Source organism: Nyctibius grandis, chromosome 4 (assembly GCF_013368605.1).
Source record: "Nyctibius grandis isolate bNycGra1 chromosome 4, bNycGra1.pri, whole genome shotgun sequence".
In the NCBI taxonomy this organism is placed as follows: domain Eukaryota; kingdom Metazoa; phylum Chordata; class Aves; order Nyctibiiformes; family Nyctibiidae; genus Nyctibius; species Nyctibius grandis.
This window is the reverse complement of record NC_090661.1, coordinates 80,607,976-80,615,700: the sequence shown is the minus strand read 5'-3', so window position 1 is coordinate 80,615,700 and position 7,725 is coordinate 80,607,976.

The following is a 7,725-nucleotide window of genomic DNA, read 5'->3' as shown; positions in this document are numbered from 1 at the left end:
TCTTGGTTGATGAGGGCTGGGTCAGGGACCAGTTAAGCAATCTGGGCGTCCATAAATCCATGGGCCCTGATGGGATGCACCCACGGGTGCTGAGGGAGCTGGCGGAAGTCATTGCTAGGCCACTCTCCATCATCTTTGCTACGTCATGGGCAACAGGAGAGGTGCCTGAGGACTGGAGGAAAGCGAATGACACTCCAGTCTTCAAAAAGGGCAAGAAGGAGGACCCGGGTAACTATAGACCGGTCAGCCTCACCTCCATCCCCGGAAAGGTGATGGAACAACTTGTCCTTGGTGCTGTCTCTAGGCACATCAAGGACAGGGGGATCATTAGGGGCACTCAGCATGGCTTCACTAAGGGGAAGTCAGGCTTAACCAACTTGATAGCCTTTTATGAGGACATAAGCCGGTGGATAGATGATGGTAAAGCTGTGGATGTGGTCTATCTTGATTTCAGTAAAACGTTTGACACGGTCTCCCACAGCATCCTCGCAGCTAAACTGAGGAAGTGTGATCTGGATGATCGGGTAGTGAGGTGGATTGTGAACTGGCTGAAGGAAAGAAGCCAGAGAGTGGTGGTCAATGGGACAGAGTCCAGTTGGAGGCCTGTGTCTGGTGCAGTCCCTCAAGGGTCGGTACTGGGACCAGTACTATTCAATATATTCATTAATGACTTGGATGAGGGAATAGAGTGCACTGTCAGCAAGTTCGCTGATGACACAAAACTGGGAGGAGTGGCTGACACACTGGAAGGCTGCGCAGCCATTCAGAGAGACCTGGACAGGCTGGAGAGAGTTGGGCGGGGAGAAATTTAATGAAATATAACAAGGGCAAGTGTAGAGTCCTGCATCTGGACAAGAACAACCCCATGTATGTGTACAAGTTGGGGACAGACCTGTTGGAGAGCAGCGTAGGGGAAAGGGACCTGGGGGTGCTAGTGGACAGCAGGATGACCATGAGCCAGCAATGTGCCCTTGTGGCCAAGAAGGCCAATGGCATCCTGGGGTGTATTAGAAGGGGTGTGGTTAACAGGTCAAGAGAGGTTCTCCTCCCCCTCTACTCTGCCCTGGTGAGGCCGCATCTGGAATATTGTGTCCAGTTCTGGGCCCCTCAGTTCAAGAAGGACAGGGAACTGCTAGAGAGAGTCCAGCGCAGAGCCACGAAGATGATTAAGGGGGTGGAACATCTCCCTTATGAGGAGAGGCTGAGGGAGCTGGGTCTCTTTAGCTTAGAGAAGAGGAGACTGAGGGGTGACCTCATTAATGTTTATAAATATGTAAAGGGCAAGTGTCATGAGGATGGAGCAAGGCTCTTCTCAGTGACATCCCTTGACAGGACAAGGGGCAATGGGTGCAAGCTGGAACACAGGAGGTTCCACATAAATATGAGGAAAAACTTCTTTACGGTGAGGGTGACCGAACACTGGAACAGGCTGCCCAGAGAGGTTGTGGAGTCTCCTTCTCTGGAGACATTCAAAACCCGCCTGGACGCGTTCCTGTGTGATATGGTCTAGGCAATACTGCTCCGGCAGGGGGATTGGACTAGATGATCTTTCGAGGTCCCTTCCAATCCCTAACATTCTGTGATGATTCTGTGATGATTCTGTGATGATTCTGTGATGATTCTGTGATGATTCTGTGATGATTCTGTGATGATTCTGTGATGATTCTGTGATGATTCTGTGATGATTCTGTGATTCTCCTTACTCTTTAGTTCTGCCTACAGTAACAGGAATGGCTGTGGTGCTAGAAGGGAGCAGTGCTTGTGCTAACAGGCTGTGTAAATGAGGTGATTGTTTTTTAGTCATTGGACGAAAAATGCTCTGGACGTAAAGGATATTGTTTGAGCCCCTGTATATACCCCTGTGTGGTGGCAGAGAGCACAGACTGCTCTATAACAGAAAAAATAATGTTTCTAATTTCTATGCACCCTTTTCTTGATTCCACTCATCTTAACAGGTCTTCTTTCAATTGTCTTGGTTTCTTCCCTATGTTTCCAGAGGGAAGATTGAGCTAGGTATTTCAGATGACAGTTTGATTTAGAAGCCTTCTATCTGTTCACGGATAGTTTCTAAGCTTTGCTAAACAGAGCCAAGAAAGAGTGAAGCTGTCTTCTTTAGTAACTCTTCTGGGTGGGAAGAGGGCAGGCAAGCAACTTTAGTGTGATTTTTCAGGTTGACTCCTCTGCCTTTATTCCTCCAAGAGGCCTCCATATTTGCAACTCATCAGCGTACATGAGAAGTTAAGATTTTTTTCACCAGTGTACATTAGTTTAAATTCATGCAAGTTAAATTTCATCTGCCAGTGCGTTGCTTGGTCCCACAACATATTTCAGAACAACTGCAGTGTCTCAGATTTCATAACGCTCATCAGCTGAAACAATTTACTCTTGCTGGAAAACTTGACCTACTCCACGTCCATCTCTTTTCTGTGTTATGTGAAGGTCCAGGAAACAATGGACCCTCAAAACCAGTCTGTGACTTCTCCAAAGGCCCAGGCAGCAGGCAGTCATGGGAAAGGAACAGGGTAATAATGTGACATTCATATCATGTCACTTCACTGTGGGATGTTTCTATATGGGAGAGGAGTGTTCATACTGACATGTTCCCTTTTGATGGCTGGTCTTTAATATTTCATGAAACCAAACTAGTTCAGAAACATAAAGAAGCCTTTTACTAATGTGATTTTCTAGAACAGACTTGGCATAATACACATAGGCTAGGTCCAGCCAGAAAACTGTCAAGGCTCTTCTTCCATTTTCACTTCTTTAATAAGCTCAGACACATTGCTCTTATGCTTCAAGGCATCCCAGGAAGCTGGAGATTCCATGCTTCTGAACTGGTACAACTACAGACATTTTCCCTAGGATTTATCTACTGAGTCTTTCAACTGGTCTAGAAAAAAATTTCCTGTGCTTCAGTGCACAGAAGAGAAACTGTCCAAAGCTGTTTAGAAAGATCTACGTATTAAAACATTTTATTTAAATACTTGGATAAGACTGAAATTGCACAATGATCTAGTATGGAGCATAAGCACACTGAAGGCAACATTTATGTGACCTGTTGTGGGGAATAAACCATTTTCTGTGGAACATGTCTGTTATATCTTCCTTTTAAGACAATTTTCCTAAATTCCTGTAGCTGCTGGGCACAAACTACATTTATTCCTTCTCAGTATTGAGGGAGAAATTTTTTAGATGCATGGTAAGAGCTCTGCCTTGTGTGCACTTTTTCTTTGACACCTTCAGTGGTTTTTCAGCTTCCCTGTAATCCAGGTGTTGCCATTTTCCTCATGGTTGAACCTCGGGACTGCTGAGATCACCTGAAAAGTTTCATCATCTGAAAAGTTTTTACGTCGTTCTTTATTCACCATAACTAAAGCTAACCATGTCAACACCTGAAAATGGGGCGAGAAAATCTGATCTTCTTGTATATGGGCTGCAGAATGGCTATGTTAAAAAAAAAAACACACAAAGCTTCATGAGCCCAGATGAAGCAGAAAGCCTGCATCAGTTGGTCTGTCCATCTGTACCTTATCCTGTTGCCCAAAAGAATCCAGAGATCTCATTTTTTGATACCCTCCCCTGACACTTGTATTGCATGTCAACATGCATTACAAATTTTTTTACACTGTACAAAGTACAATATCCCCTCCAGCAAGAAGCTCTTGACTGCAGCTTTCCACTGTGGGTAGGAGTAACCATAAATGATAATTGCAACACTATGAAAACAACCTGAAAAGATTTGTTAAACAGAAGTTGTGATGGAGATGGAGCAAAATTAGAAGGAGGAGGGTATAGGTAGAAATGTTCTGAAATTTACTGCTGCCCCTCCTCCCCTCCCGTCCCCACTTTGTCCAGGAATGAGTATGGTGCATGGAGCTGAAGAAGGGTAAGTTAACATCTGTGATGGCTGTGGTAATGTGAAGAAAGCTGGTTGACTATGCAAGGGGCAGTTCATTCTGTTTCTTCTGCTCCGTCAGGATTTTCCATTGATTGTCTATAGAACCAAACAAGGTTTTCTTTTACATCCTGTAAAAATGTCACTAGCTTCTTTCCCTTTTTAACAGCACAACAGGAACTGGTTGAAATTAGTTGGATGCTCCGTGATTGCAACTGGTCTTACTGGTTTGGATGTGTATGTGGTCTAGATGCTCTCTTTCTTTTCGGAAAAAAACTTTGCCTTTTCCAGTGCTGTGCCTGTCCTTAGAGCTGTTAGGCTGCAGTTTTCACCCTGTGTTTATGATGTACTGCTTGAGTACTCAGCATCTTTGGCAGGGAGATGCTGCCTCTCGCATGCCCAGATAGATTTGACCTTTTTTAGGGTTCCTGGAAAGGATTCTGTGATCTAGGCTTTCAAAAGGCAGTGGCAGAAATAGCTTGCTGAAAACACACAGATTTATTTATCCCAGATAAACAGTACAAGCAGAGAGAAGTAGATTGAAAATGTGCCTTATGTGCCTATGAACTGACCTCGCCTTTGGATCTCCTTCTCAGCTAAACAAGTTGTTGTTAACTCAAGCGCTCTCAGTACTGCTGACTGTTGACACAAACTGAGCCCTGCAATCGCTATCACTCCAGCACTTCCCCCCCTTCTAGTTATTGTGTCCCCATAGTATATAGGTTGCTCTTTTAATCATTTCCAGGTATTCTAAAGTTCTTTTGATTCACAATCCTGCATTGGGTCTGATGGCTTGTGGGTTCTCAGAGGTACCAGCAGCGAGCTTCTGGTGGTGAGCTCAGGTTTTGTTCCTTCAAGGACCAGGCTGTTGAAGGAAAGATGCTGCCTGCATTCCTCAAACTCTGAAGAGCTCAAACTGGATTTAACCTTAGAGTTTCCTAGAATCAGGCACTAAGTTATCCCTAAGTTCCCAAATATGTATCCTGTTGGTAACAGCTACATTCTTCTCTTCACCTCTCAAAGTAATTGCTGCTTTCTAGGAGTATAAAATTGCTTCTGATCCTCCAAGCTCTTTGCAGCAGCTACACAGTTGACATTATTACTATCATCTGAGACTAGCTCTTGCAACTTTAAAAAAACACTTGGTGGTCCCCCCCGCCTCTCCCCGTTTAAACTAGCGATGAGCCAGAGTCTATGCTGTAGGTGTGAACATGTATGCCCTTTTGATGTGTTTAATTTGTGCTACGCAGAAAGCTTCATAAAGTAGCCACAGCGCTATCTGCTGCTTATATGTTGTGGGTGGCAATGGGGGATGGTTACCCAAGAATTCCCTTCAGTCGGAGGAATCCCCACACAATTTTAACCAGCTCTGGGACAGAAAACACACAGGACCAGTTAATTGGTGAATTGTCTTCTACTTTATCCTCTGTAGCATCTCTGTAGGTTCAAGAGCCATCTTTTACTAGTCAGCTGCCTGTAATTGGGGCAAGTCCACCAAGCTCTTGCTGGCAGCACACTTAGTGATGAAGTCAGCAGTGGAAGAGTGAGGGAAGTTCAGTTCCTCTGCCTCCAGCAGCAGCAGAGGTCTGCGTGGGAAGCTGTAGAGCTTCAGAAGTATTTGATACGGGAAAACAGGCCAAGAGTTAAAAACATCTTGGGATGAGAAGGCAGGCAGGGAGACATAACAACAGGCCCAAAGTTCTGCTAACAAGCGAAAATGTATAGATAAGAGGAACTGCTGGTACACGAATGGGTTAGAACTGGTCTTGTGATTTAGAAGCTCAGCCAACTCAGCATTCTAGGACAAAGGTGGAGAGTACACAGTGAAGAAGACTACGAGCCTTCATCCTGAAGACCCCCATAGACGACCACCAGATAACAGTGCGCAAGTGCCAGAAGGAGGAGACTTATGATAATGAGTTCCTGGAAATAATTACCATAGTCACACCTATTCCCAGAACTATTATAACCCAGCCCATATTAATGAATAGACATATTTTGTGTAATAAATGGATGCTTATTTTGTGGTCCGGTGTGCAAGTTTGGAGGAGAGATCCCCCTTGCACCCAGTGCTGTAATAAACATACCTGCTTTATAACCCTTTAATGAGTTACAGAGTTTGATTCTGTGTTTCAGTTGGGAAAGAGAAGCTGCTTCTGTGATGGGAGGGGAAGTGGTCCCCTGCTACCACCTCCCTGGAAACTTGTGGGTGAGTGTTTACCTTGCAAGCAGTACTGCAGCCATAAAGACGGCAGAGTTCTGTATTAGGACATGCTGCAGACTGCTTATGCCAGATGCGATGTACTGTGTAAAGAGCTGGTGTGTTCTTCTGAAACAGGATGTTTCATATAAAACTGCTTGAGTGGAGAGGCAGAGCAGACTGTATATTTCTACTTTCTGACTCAGCACAGGATGCCTTTGGTAATACCTTTTCAGTATTTCTGGAAAGACAGAGGTCAACAAATCCAAATTTAGCTGCAGCCAATTTCTCTCCTTAGTTCCTGCTTAAACACAGAAGTAATGGTCATTCAGGACATTTTAGTGCAGAGTTTAACACAAAGGGCTGAAAAGCTGCTTATTCTATCAACCTCAGCCAGGGAGTGATGGAGTCGCAGCACTTTCTTGTAAGATTCAGGAAAACTCACTGGAAATAAGAGAATGAATCTGGATAAACTTCCAAAAAGCATCTAGAAATATCCAACTCTATCATATGACTGAAATTTGGGAAACATTTGTCCATACCTTATTCATAAATATATGTTAAAGGGAGATACTAGAATTGTATTAAGTAGCTTCTGGAACAAGACCATCTTAGGTCTTCGTATAATTGTTCTGAAGTTTTAGCTTAAAAGGACTAGATCGAAATCTACCATAAGGGGTGTATGGAAGGGGATCTCCTGCTCCTATTTTGCCTTTGCAAGGTTTTCTTGCCTCTCATAATGCCCGATCCTGTCGAATTTTGCGGTGATTTCAGATGTGTTTTGTCTTAGTGGCAGGCCCTAAATTGTCATGCCTACCTGTCTCAGTGTTTGTTGCTAACTGAGTTTCATCTGTAACTCACTAAAGTTAATCAAAATACTCTTAGCTTCAGTGATATTTAAAGCAGACACTATGAAAGGATAAATCTCCTCTTCGTTAGACCTGAGAGTAAGGGAATGAATAATTTTTCTACATAGAGAATGACTGAGTATTATTCTTTGACACTGCAATAGATACAAGTTGTATAGTCTTGACTTACTATGTGGAGTTCCGCTTCTGTTATGTGGGCATTTCTCCTCTGTAGGAAGCATTATGTCTTAATCTGTAGCACTGTCAGTCCGTTAGGAGATAGAAGTCCTGATGGAGATGGTTCTTGTCAGAAAGGAGCAATAGAGTCTGAGGAGACCACAGGGACAGATCTTACTTTGAGCAACCTCATTTAGGACTCTTGGCAGGCAATGGACAGAGCTGGATTTCCTGGAAAGGAGCATGTTAAGGAATTGCTTAGTACCCTTAGCTGTGGACCATTGCAGTAAAAACTCGCTTCATTACAGCTGAAGTGTACAGAAACCTATTTTGTCTGGCCAAAATTTTCATCCTTTTTATTAAAAAAAACAAAACCCAAAAAATCAAAACAAAAAAAAAAACCAAGAAACCCCAAACACAACAGCTTTTTTTTAAAAAAAACGACCGAATGAAGCCTTTGTCCCCCCCTGCCTCCAAAAAAACTGTCTAGGAACTAAAAATTAATTTAGGATCATTCTGTGTCCTCTTCATGAACACTTATTTTTTCATGTAAATATTTTCATCATAAGCTTTATATCTAGCCATTTAGTTAACAGAATACATGA